A 13,440-nucleotide genomic window follows, 5' to 3' on the forward strand; every position below is an offset into this window, starting at 1 on the left:
TTCAAGACTGCAACTCTGTGGAGAGTGATCCTGGGTTTAATTCTTTTGTTTACATGTAATGTATCCCTTAGTTAAAGTCTTGTTGGTTTCCCAAAACAAAGGTCTTTCTGTCACATGAAAAGTGTTTCAGAGCAGTTGAAGGCCACAGTTAAAGATTTTATACTCTATGTTTGTGAAATTTGTTATGCTTACAAAAATAAAGCAATTATGTGCCAGAAAATGAAATACACATTTAACTGAGGAAACTCCCTCATTTTTTATATTTATTATATTCCCCTTGATCTCCTTCATACACTATTTCGCACCTTCACCACCTGCTGATAGGCACAGGGGCCAGCATGTTATTAACCAAATGAGATTTTTCCTAGCTCCATGTAGAAATTAACTGGTCCCAATATGTATTAAACATTAATACAGGATTTATAGATTTCCTAATATACATGAAGAGTACATCCTCTCTTTGACTTTCGAACCGGTTATGGACCAAGCAATTGGTCGTAACTCGGTTTGTTCGTAAGTCCTACCCCATAGAGTTACACGCAACTGCACTGTTCGTAAGCGCAGATCATGTTCGTAACTTGGGGTCCGCCATTTACAACAGCTTCGGTTGTAACTGCGAACGGTCGTAAATTGTCCGTTTGCAACTAGGAGACCGGCTGTATAAAGATGGTTAAAATACATTAAAAGGTAGATGCTATACATGGATATAATCTATATAGAATTGGATTCTATCAGAATCTGTAACAACCGATTATCAATTTTTAAAAAATATCTTGGTATAATATACAAGACAAAAAATTGAAACTCAGGATGCAGATTTTCAAAAGAAACTTGCATATAGGACTCTTCAGTTTTTTGGTTACCAACATGTAACAACTTTAAGGGAGCCCAAATTTCGAAAATAACAATAATAATGATGATCATGTAGAGCATACCAGAAATCAACCCCAGTTCAGAGCCTCATTTTGAGCACCCCACTGATGAAAGATTAGAAGCAATCTGTGTTCCCAACCCACAGGAATTTGAGATTTTGAAATAAGTCAAAATCTCCAGAAGTCACACGAAATATTAATCTGGAACAATGTACCAATACAATTGAAATATTTCATTTTGGCATTTTTTAAGTATTTTGTTTCAGTTTTGATCCTTTCTAATTTTGCATTACTTTTAAAATAAATTAACTTACATTTCCAAACAAAGTCCAAGACTGCCAACAGGGGGCAGCAAAGGGGACAGCTGCCTCACTATTCAAAGGGCGAGAGTTCTAGGTGCTTTAAATTGTTGCCAGAGCTCTAGGTGGCCTGTTCTGGGCAGTGCTAAGGGCTGGCTGGGGCATGTTGCAGTCTGGGAGATGCTCAGGGCTGGCTGCCCTCAGCTCCCCCCATTCTCGCAGTGTGGAGTCACCCCCAACCTTGCCCAGGGGCTTGGCAGTTCTGTCGGGCCCCCAACAAAATAATTTTGAACTAAACCCCAAAACTTCATTGTAAAAGGTTGTAACAGGATAGTGCCTTAACCACAAGACCATCCATTCTTCCTAGCATTAAAAAGAAGACAAAAAGAAACCTCACTTTCCATGGTATTTGTCCTATGACAGCAAAGATTCAAGTGCATTAGTAATAGCCACAAAAATACATTGGTCATCTCCAAACAAAGCAGCTCACCTAAGTGAGAATTATAGAATGTAGTTAGTGTGCAGGAATACAAAGCCCCAGAAACAAACATGTAACATTTGCTATTTAGATTCAAGAGAGCAGTTTGGGAAGCAGAAAGAGCCTTTTTCTGTTTTTTATTTATGTTTACTGAGTAAATATTTATACATTCTCATCTCATTGGAAGCCACTGGCTTAGAGATTTCCCTGTACATCAGGCTGTGCCTTTGTTCCAGTAAGTGGCTGTATTATTCATTTTTGTTCAGGTAAGCACTTAGATTTTTCCCCCTCTCTCCTTGTGTTGATTGCTAATTAGGTGGATGCCAGGTCTGCTTTGTTTCCTTTTAAAAGCATTTGCTTGGGACTATTTCATCATCATCTATGAAGCAAGCAATATCAAAGAGAGAGCTTTGTTTGCCACCTGTCTGCTTTCCAGTGAATCCCTTCAGATTTTTCATTTCTAGTGCTGCATCCTTTTGATGTTTTAGCATCTGAAGCAGGCACCCCCGCCCCCTCTTTTTGGTCTCGCTTGTTACTTACTTATGAGACTCAGCTGATTTCTTCAGGGAAGGTCCGTGAACCTGCAAGGTTTCTTTATGGGAAGGATCCTTAGAACAGGCAGTTGCCTTGGTGCTATGTATTTTAAGGGAGCTAGATCTGATATCTCCTCCCCCTCTGTTTTACACAGCTGTACACATTAATACAGCTGTGTAATGTTGCAGCAAAACATTTCCTGCAGCTTAAAAACCTTCATCATGTTTTGTATCCAGCTCTGCTTTAGATACCGATGATTTGTATTTGCATTACAGTACCATCATGAGGGCCCAGTTGGCACCGAGAGGCTCCATTGTAAACACAAGTAGTAAGAGACAGTCCCTGCCCAGGAAGATCTGAGACAAGACAAACAATAGGTGAAAGGAAGGACGGGCTGTTATCCTCATTTTACAGATGGGCAACCAAAGCACAGAGAGATTCAATGATGCACCTTGGTGTCAGAGGGCCTATCTCTTCACCCTCCCACTTGCTGGAGCCTTTTCACGTGAACAGAGAACAGCAGTATCTGAGGTATGAAGATGCAAACAATTCAATCTTTATTGGGGTTAGCCTCCAGCAAGCATGGCTCCAGTTTCCTTTCCTTTTGCTATTAGTACCTTGTTTTTTTCCCATTCACTTCTTGTTTGTTCCTAAAATATCTAGCAATATTTTCAGTTATACCTTAACCAGTCACTCTACTGAAATTTAACTAACCAATCCTAACATATCATAGCATGATTATATCCCACAACCTTCATTATATCCCACGGCCTTTGAAGCAGGATGCAGGTAATCAAGTCGTTGAGATAATGTCCTTTCTGGTTGAAATGGCAACCAGAAAGGACATTGTCTCAACGACTTGATTACCTGCATCCTGCTTCAAAGGCCTTTTAAGACTTCACTTGAAAGAGAATCCTCTGAACTGTCATTCATGCTTAAATTCAACACTTTACACTCAAGTTTGAATAAAGATGCTAATTATCTTACCCATTACAAAGATAGCTTCCCCAATTATCACCTCTAATATCATTAGCTCACAAACATTTACCTCCCCCCCCCCATCTGCCTTCTGTTCTGAAATTTGATTTGTCCTTTTCATATGTATTCATTTTTTTTAATTGTATCCTTTGGCATAAATGGTTGTGACAATTTTCTTCCACTCTTCGATCTGAGGAAGTGGGTCTGGCTCACGAAAACTCATCACCTAATAAACCATCTTGTTAGTCTTTAAAGTGCTACATAGTCCTGTTTTTTGTTTCATCTACACCAGACTAACACGGCTACATTTCTATCACTATATATATGTTCTGACAGAGTGAGGCAGCACTGAACACTCACATCTTGGATGTCTGTGTAAGGCTCTGTTGAAGTCTAGTACTCAACCGCAAGGCCATCATTCCTCAGTTGTGTTCTCTCCTATCACATAACTATCAGAATAAAGACCTTGGTCCTGCACTCTGATCCTCACAAAGGAACTAGGTCAGATGTGTACCGCCCTTCTGAAAAGGACTCTAGATGAGAGCAGGGGACAGGTCTGCCCGTTTAGCTCAGATGACAGAATTGGGCCCCCAGTGCCTAGGTTTCAAGAGGCTCTTTACTTAAGCAAATTCACTAAAAAGCAGGCTCTTTACTTAAGCAAATTCACTAAAATCTCTAGATTTTCCCTATTGTCCCCAATTCCTATCTGTGACCTCCTCTCTTATGCAAAAATCACATAGAATGTAGTAGAAAGTAGTTTTGCTTTCGTGTGTGTATGTGTGTGTGTGTGTGTGTGAGAGTGAGAGTGAGAGAGAGAGAGAGAGAGAGAGAGAGAACATTTGGATTACTCTATTGACTATAACCCCTTCCACATGTTTATAGGACAGGCACCTTCCTGTCTGACACACTGTAATTAAGTTGGGCTGATCCATCTACTGGAGCTGAAAAGTTTATGCTGCTAGCACTTGGGCTGAAGTTCTCTAGCTGGGGGCAGTTGCAGCTCATATCCACTGTGGCTCAGCACAGGCAGGAAAACACAGGACGGGATTCTGTCCTAGGGGCACTGGAGACTCAGTCCCACTTCAGGAAGGGCATGGGAAATTCAATCCAATTTCTAACATTCACTAAAATGTGCCATTCATGCTTATTATTTAGCTGCACTGCATTTCCAGCTCTGCCACAAGGGATGCTCTTAGGAGGCAGCTGAGTGAGTGACTTGGAGTCTTTCCAATGCCTGTTCCAGTAGGAGTTTCTGAAGCAGCTGTGGGATTTCAGTACTGTTGTCCATTCATCTCCGAATATCCCATTAGCCCAGTATCCCAGAAATGACTTAGGGCTCCAACCTCTCCCAGACTCCCTTTAATTAATAAGCACAAGCGTATCTTTAAGTGGAGCTCCACTGGTCACTGCCTGCCTCTGGCATAAAGTCAGGTCTCTTCAAGTGCCCCATACTGCAGGTGGCTTGGTAGAATCCTCTTTAATTAGCACACCCAGGTGGGAAACGAAACTTGCCAATTAAGAGATTTTCCTGATCCTCTGATGCTCCTAGGGATGCATTGTGCCAGAGAGAGGCTTCCTTTTTTGTGACTTGCTTAATAAAAAAAGAAAAAAGAAACAGGCAGAAGGAAAGTATTATTTTAAAACCATATATCTATGGCAAGATTGACTCATTTAGCAGCTATTACAGAGCAGAAAAATAGCCTAAGGAGAACAAAGGTCCAGGCACAGTGGGAGGGTTATGTGCCCAATTCTGGAAATTACTGACAGCTCCTGCAATGTGCTGAGTCCCCCATCAACTCCTATTAAAGTCAAGACTTGTTGGGAGACAGCAGAGACAGGAGGCACTCAGCACCTTCCGAAATGGGGCCAGATGTCAGCAAAACACAATTTGCACTTACAAATTGGCTTGTGGATGCAGCCAGATATTGCATGGAAGCAGAGCAAGGTAGAAGGATGGATTCTGACCTCATTTCCCCCCGTGTGGCTGTGGCTGTGGGACAGGAGACTTGTGACCAGCAATCTGATCCTGGTTGCTTTACATCTGTTTTGTCAATGTGCATCCAGCCCTGGTGGCTAGTGACTGAAAGTTCCAGCCCTACGTGTTATGTGAAAGGAGTTTACTGGTCTCAGTTCATTTCTCCATGGACAATCTCTGTGTGGTTCTGTGTTTTGACAGTGCCTGGCATCTGTGGATCTTGGGCCATGACTGGGGCTCCTAAGCACTACTCCAGAGATGGGCAATAAGCAGCCTGTGGGCTGGATAGAGTTAGCCCCTGGTGGGCCAGCACATGCTTTATTTACCTGAGCATCCAGAGGTACGGCCACTCATCGCTCCTATTGGTCACGTTTCACCATTGCTGGCCAATGGGAGATGAGGAAAATAGTGGCCTGGCCTGCACCACTTCCCACAGCTCCCATTGACCAGAAACAGTAAACCTCAGCCAATGGGAACTGCACGTGGCCATACCTGCAGATGCCCAGGTAAATAAATTGTCTCTTGGCCCCCAGCGGCTAACCGTGGCAAACCATGGGTGACCTGCGGCCTGCTTATCGCCCACCCCTGAACTACTCCAATATCGATAAATAATAACATCAGAAACTTTAGCAGAGACACCAAGAATTATAGACTCAAGCGTGTAGGCTCGAATGCTCTGTGGAAAGGCTGGTCCTCCTATTGCACCCATTTGATGGCTGCAAAGAGAACACCAATTCCCATGGTTGCCAGTCTGATAATTTTTCACTCAATTCCTCTCCCACACAAAGAAATCTTTGTAGTCCAACATTCTATGAATCTTTGTTAGCTCTGGACTCAATAAAAGAAATAGAGCCTGTCCCTAGTTCTGCCGACTGTTGGTAATAATGTACAATGGAATTCAGAGACTCCAGCTGTTTGCTCTCAAATATCCTAACAACAAAATAGTTAAAACATGTCCCTCAAAATTCTTCTCTTCCCTGCCTGGAAAAGGATGGGCAACTCACGACATCAAGGCCATGTCTACAGTACAGAGGAGATCGAAGCTGCCACAGTCAATTTTCCAGGGTTCACATTAATGGGTCTAGTGAAGGCACATGAATTTGAACTGAGTGGGCGTTCCCGTCAGCGCTGGTAGTCATGCTCCTATGAGGAGTCAGGGAAGTTGCAAGGAAAGTGTGCTCCCGTAGACCTCCTGCAATATGGGTGGCACCAAAATTTGATTTAAGTTACTTTGACTCCAGCTAATAAATTAACATAGCTGGAGTTGCATATCTTAATTTGAATGTATCCCCTAGGGTTGACCTAGACTAAGAGACTAACAAAAATAAATATATAGTATCATGAGCTTTCATGAGCAAAACCCACTTCTTCAGATGAGTCCAAATTAAATTCTTCCCTGCTTTATTCTGGAAAAAAACCACCCCAAATCTCTCAGATGTAGACACAGCCTTAGAAAATTATGTTGCCAACTCTTCAGTTTTTAAATTGGTTTTGTGATACTTGGAGTTCATTCCTGGAATTAGATGATTACTTAATGTAAGGGGACTGTTAGTGCCTTACTAAAACTCTGTGGGAGTTTTTGGTTCGCCAGCTCCCAGTGTCAAAAGGGGAAGGGTCCATGAGAAATCAGGGCCCTGAGACTGACAGACCCCCAGAGACAATGGAAAGCAGCCAACACTCCAGCTCGGCCTGATTGACAGGTTGGACAGGCCAATGAGGAAAGTGAGAGGCCAGGCCCCGTCCTCCCTGTGAGCTGGGATTTTTCTGGGTCTCTCTGAGCAAGGAGAGAGCTGAGAGACAGCTAAGAGGAGCAAGGTGTGTGGAGAAGCAGTCCTGCAGCAACAGAGCCAGGCACACACAGCCCAAGGAGTGCAGACCTTGTGTTGAGCAGCAGACTGGCAGTGCTCAGAGAGCCAAAAGGGACAGAGAAGCAACGCAAGGAGCTGGAGACTGGCAAAGCAGCACAGCCTGCAGCTGGATGTGGTGAGCAGCTGGGACCAGCAAAGTGTAGGGAGAGGCTCTGGGCAGGGAGATATCACCAGCCAAGAGGCCCAGCAGGCCAGGCTGGGAGAGGGGTCTGGCCACTTAGAGCTTGAGGCTGTATGGTCACTGCCAGAGCAAGCGTGTCCAGCCTGCAGCCCCCCTGCAGCACTTCCAGGGCCTCTAAGGGGCCTATAAGGAAGAGACTGTGGACTGTCTTTATTCTCTGCAGACTGCTGTTTTGATGTCCCCGTGCTGCAGAGCAGGGCTGTGTGTTCTCATTTTTTCTTATTCTTTTCTCTTTAATCAGTTGATGTTTAATAAATTGTATTTGCTTTGAACCTTATGAAATGATCACTGGGCCAAGAAAGCCTGCAGTGTGAAGAGAGCACCTCGGAGACACCCTAACTCCTGCCCCTAGTGACTACAAGGTTGGGGATTAAGCCCCAGGAAACCTGGGCCCAGCCTTGTTGGGGTTTCGAGGACTCTGTTACTCAAGAGAGTAGAGGGGGAGCCCTCTGGATCAGGGAAGCTGTGGGGTAAAGGAAGTGGGAGCGGGGACTCAGATCCTTTTGCTGGTTCATTTCACCAGGGTGGTATAGAAGCCAGGAAAGTTCCCCACAATAGCGGGACCATTCCCCAGCTTACATTAAGTATCTCAGATCTTTTTTAAGTGATTTTCTAGTGTTTGTGGTTGTGAAGAAATGTTGAGAAATGTGAACCCTAAAGGTTCAGAAACGAGATGGCAAAAAACCAGGACCACAAATATATATCTTTTTAAAACCTATCTCATTATTTTTGAGACAATCTTATGATTTCTTGGGAATGTAACTCATGATATTTTAATGTTTGGGGTTGGCAGTGGGGTAAAAACAAATTTTAAGGGACCACTATTTTTCTCATTCATTGTTTTTCCTCTGATTTAATCTGTTACCTTGGACAAGTCTGTAAACTTCCCTGTGTCTTCGTTCTCCATCTGCAAAATGGGAATAATACCATTGTCCTGCTTTACAGGGATGTTGTGAGGATAAATGCCTTAACGATTGGAGACCCTCAGGTATTATGGTGATGGGGACTATATAAATACCTAAGATAGACATAAGAACATAAGAATGGCCATACCGGGTCAGACCAAAGGTTCATCTAGCCCAGTATCCTGTCTGCCGTCAGTGGCCTATACCAGATGCCCCAGAGGGAGGGATCACAATAGGTAATCTTCACGTGATCCCTCCCCTGTCAGCCACCTCAAGAGAATCAGCAGCTAGGGACACCATTCCTACCAATCCTGGCTAATAGCCATTGATGGACCTAACCTCCATGAATCTATCTATCTCTTTTTTTGATCCTTGTTAAAGTTCTAGCCTTCATCGCGTACTCTGGCAAGGAGTTCCACAGATTGACTGTGCGCCGAGTGAAGAAAAACTTCCAGATACTATTAACATCCAGATACTACAGTATAAATTATGCAGGTGGTTGTTGTTTTGTAACGTATTTCTAATTAGGCATGTCCTGTATAGGTGGCTCTCTTGTTTTTAAACATGCAAAGGTAATCATTTGCATATAAATGCAGGTGGTAGTATAGTCCCTTGATAAGGCACCAGGGTTCTTATTCCCAGGTCTGCGATTGCCTATTGTGTGACCATAGACAAGTCACTTCCTTTCATTGATCCTCAGTTTCCCTTCCCCCTATTTGGAGTGTAAGCTTTTTTGAGCAGTGATTGTTAGTTGGAGCTTGTTTATTGTTTACAACAAGGTGCCTCAATCTCCACTGAGTCCCTTGGAGGCTGTTGAGATACAACTAATAATAAATCTGCCTCTTTCAGAGAGAGCTTCTCTCTCCCCCTGCTGTTACCACCACTGAGAAGATAAAAGAATACAAAAGCTGTGCATTCCCAATCATCTGTCATTCCAGTGTTCTATGGGATCTGATGGGTCACTGGCCAGCAGGTTATTACTAAACAATGAGAACTATTTAGCCCTTTTATAAGGTCTGATTGCCTGACTGTGCTTAGAGCTAGAGATGGGAACACAGAAGCACCGACCAAAAAACCCTATTGGACATTCTCTCAAATGCAGAGTCCATCTAAGTTGTTTTAATTCAAAGGGAAAGAAAGTCCTACGGAGTGGGAAAAATATTTATTTTTATAAAAATTTTCCATATCAATATTCTCCTTTTACTCTTCCCATCTGCAGCTTTTATGGACCTGATTTTGGCTGCTTTTAAACATTATAAGTACAGGCAGTCCCCGGGTTACATGGATCCGACTTACATCGGATCCCTACTTACAAACGGGGTGAGGCAACCCCGCACTAGCTGCTTCCCCCCAGCAGACCAGGGAGACGCGAAGCTAGCGCCCCCCCCTCCCCCCAGCAGACCAGGGAGACGCGGAGCGGCTTTTCTCAGCAGACACCTCAGCTTGAGAATAAAGGACTGAGGGAAGTAAGGTGTGGGAGAATAAAACTGAGTTCTGGAGAAATGTTTGGCTAGAGTTTCCCCTACAATATGTACCAGTTCCGACCTACATACAAATTCAACTTAAGAACAAACCTACAGTCCCTATCTTGTACGTAACCTGGGGACTGCCTGTATTTAATTGTTATTAGGATTTTTGGCCTTTCTTGTAAGTAATTGCTAGTGTATTTTAATTGGCCAGTCCTTATTTTTCAGACTGCTTAATAAAATGCATCCAAAGCTATCTAAAAATAAACCTGGGGATTATGTCAATGTTAAATAATTGATAAAACATTCCTCAGAGTGTCTTAAAATATATAGTGCTTATACCTACCAGGGCAACCATCTCAGGAGATTAGTTGAATATGCTTTGAGACTAACTTGATATAATGGATTTTCCATGACATACACTGAACCCTGAGTGTTTGTAAGTACAGTACATTGAAATCAGGGGAGCTGACAGCCATGCTGAACTCCTGGGCAAGGTGACAAGGTGACATGCTCCTGGAAGAGGCGGGGCTTTAGGCAGAATTGGCAGGGCTGGAGGCAGCTCGCCCAACCCTCAGCAGCCCCCAGGGCATGCAACACCCGTCCTCTCCAGCCCTTAGAACTGCCTGGAGCATGCTGCTCAGTGCTTAGGAGGTGATTTAAAGGGCCCAGGCATCTGTGTTCTGCTGCCCCTTCGTCCCCCCCTTCCATCAGCAGGCCTGTTTGAAATCCTTGGACCACTAGTGCTCTATAATTAAGCCCTAGTTACCAAATTATTTGGAGAAAATATCAGATAACTGGAGTTTTGGATAAACCAGATGAGTTACCATGTGAAGTGGGGATAGAGGTGACCTACATGGTGTTTGGAAAACATGACGTTCAGACAGTTGGGATTTGGTTAATCTGAGTTTTGCCAATACTAGAACCAATTCCTGAAGACAATAGTAGGGAGTTCATCCCTTGAGGGTGAAATTTCCCGTTTTGCACAAGGCTGTGTAATGGTGTTTACTCATACTATGCTTTTTAGCCTTTAGATGCTTTGCAGATTTCTAGACAGGTTGTAACCCTTGATAAACAGCAGAGACAAAGCTGGTATTTAAGCTCTGTGGAAGACTGTCTGTAGTTGCAGTTTTCTCGATGGGCATGTTAGCTGGTATATTTATGGCTTAAGTGGCATTTAGACCTTGCATTATTCTTGGAAGCCTGGGCTGGCCCAACCATATATGCAAGCAGGGTGGTTGCCTAGGGCAGCAGCATTGAAAATTAGGTGGCAGTGACTTTTTTTTCTCTATTTTAAAAAAATATACTAATATGTTATCTCTTATAACAAAAGTATCAGATATTGCACTTGCAAAACAGTGCATCATCGCCTTGTCAGAAGTTGAGATATTATTCATTTCACATTGTGAGGCACGGCTGTGTATGTAAATACTGATAAAACGTGTCCTAACCTCGCTTCAAAAGACCACCCCCTGGGTTTCCTGCCTGGGGATGGGGTCTGGCACTTCCATTATTTTCAGAAGCCCAGTGTTGGCCAGTCCTACAGTTGAGTCAGTGTTCTGCACTTAGTGAAGGCCAGCTAGCAACCTGTACTCCTAATAACATTGTGCTCATGAAGAATTTGTATTGTGTGTTATGAGGTTTTAACAAAATTATAAAAGGAGAATGCCGAGTACTTATAAGGTTAAGATTGTGTATTTATTGTAGACTATACTGTGAAAATAATAATAGAGCCCTGATTTTCAAACACCTGACTGCTAATGTTAACAAATACCACTTAATATGTATATTTCTTTGTATTCTAATTGCAGTAATGTTTGATAATAATTGAAATTATGGCCTCATCTTTAATTTTTAAATAGTTTTTAAGTGAACATAAAAAGATTAAATAAATTCCAGTTTACCAAATTTATGTTTCTGTGATGTCATCACATGCACAGTAATTCACCAGGAAATGTTTCATTAGGTAGACAGCTACATGCTCTATTATCCCGTGACATTGCAAATTCATAATTTTTCTTTTTCCATGAGTTATTTATTCCACAACTAATTGTCCTTTCTGATCATTTTGATTAATTTATCTTTTAGTTTGATGTAAATAGTGTTCTACTTTTTGTGTAATTCATTTCAATTGCCAAGCAAATACAGGTAAAATTTCATTCTAGACTTTTCATTTTTCTCTAAATTGAATATGTGTGTTGAGGAGAGGAGCTTTCAAAATCATATTTCAACTAGGGCACCAAAACCCCTTGGGCCGGCCTTCTTGGAAGGAATGTTACCCTCTGCGAGGTTGGTGTAATTACTGTCCTATTTTGGACTGTAGGCCCAATACGACCGACAGCCAATGAAGAGTTTCCATTTGCTTAGACGATCGGGAGGGGGCTTTGCTTTTAGAATAAGCATTCCATCATCTCCTCTGTCTCTGCTTGATCACAGTGTGCAGCACAGTTGCATCTGATCTGTGCATTGTCTGCTTGGCCAGAGTTGTTCCACCATTGTTAACTACGTCTTTTATTATTCTGGCATTAGGTGGCATGCGAGGGTATGATAAGTCATATTGAATGCATTCCGTTTATTCTCATTATTATTTCATAAAATGCTAAAACTCAATTACAGAGACAAGAAGCCAGATGGCCCCTGTGACGGCTACTGTATATATACATACAGGGAGATTGCTTATTGATTTAGCCAAGTGTGAGCAAGTGTTACTAGGAAACCACAAAAGTATTCATAATGCTAGCACATACTATCAAAGATCCCATGCTGCTCTCAGTTCTCGGTGAGGAAGCATTAACTTTTATTCAAGGATCCTTTCCTTACAATTTTTTTTGAGTTACTTTTCTACAACATTACCATTATACCATTAGAGATTCTTGGAGACAGGAATATAATGCATTTAAAGGCAATGCAGAGTGTTTATTTTACAAATCTAACAGTATCTGGTATACCAAATTTAGGTCCAGATTCTTGAAAAGACTTGAGGACATGCATGTGAATAATCCTACGGTAAGTAATGTGACTGCATAAACTTTTACATAAGCCTTTGGAGGATCTGGACTTTACATGATCAGATTTGAGCATGTGAAAATTGGGGAAAACTCTAAGCAATATACAAGTATCGAAAACATCACATATGCCTTGAGTGATCAAAACAACCCAGATTTTGAATATTCACCCAAGCTGTTCTCATGAAATTGACAGACCAAGAATCAGTCACAATATTAATTTGGGAAATAATTTGGAATAAGGAATAAATTACAGACAATCACCAGCTGCTCTTCAAACAATGTGCAGTCAGAAAACAAGACACAGAGCATGTCTTTGGCCTGTCCTGCAAACTCAAAATATTTAACTTCAGTCTCAACACATTCACATGGGCAAGGTGTAGTACAAGACTTTGCACACTGCTGTTCGCACCCTCTTAATCCAAACTCTGGGGCAATGTTGACATGCCAGCTACTCTGGGTTCGGTTTTAATTTAGGAGCCAGAGAACAGTGGCTCTTACTCTGGGTATAGCAAATAATGCAGATGACTCTCTTAGTAGTGACTAATGATGGTGAACGTTGGGCAAAAGGCATGGCTCTTTAAGGAGAGGTGTTTGCATGGGAGCACAGCTACAAAGAGGAAGGATGGACCAGAGATTAGGGCAGTTTTGCACAGTGTTCCCTGTAATCTGGGCACTTGTTCAGCCACTTAGGAGAGATTCCAATGCTGCTCAGCTGATTAGCAGATCACTCACAGCTAGGTTTGTGTTTCTTCTGGTAGTGCACATTTGCGTATGCCTTGGTGCACATAAAATTATTCTGCACATGAATGGAAAAGATTAACAAGAACATTAGTCATTTGAAACTTGGGAAACCTGGACTCCAATCTCTACTCTACC

At 42.4% G+C, this 13,440-nt stretch overlaps 1 protein-coding gene across 2 annotated transcripts in view; it reads left to right on the top strand.

The window, feature by feature from the left end:
* LRRTM4 (leucine rich repeat transmembrane neuronal 4) overlaps positions 1-13,440 on the top strand; it is a 492,210-nt gene that overhangs the window by 40,366 nt on the left and 438,404 nt on the right. The window lies entirely within an intron of this gene.

The sequence above is a fragment of the Pelodiscus sinensis genome, chromosome 28, assembly GCF_049634645.1.
Source record: "Pelodiscus sinensis isolate JC-2024 chromosome 28, ASM4963464v1, whole genome shotgun sequence".
In the NCBI taxonomy this organism is placed as follows: Eukaryota; Metazoa; Chordata; order Testudines; family Trionychidae; genus Pelodiscus; species Pelodiscus sinensis.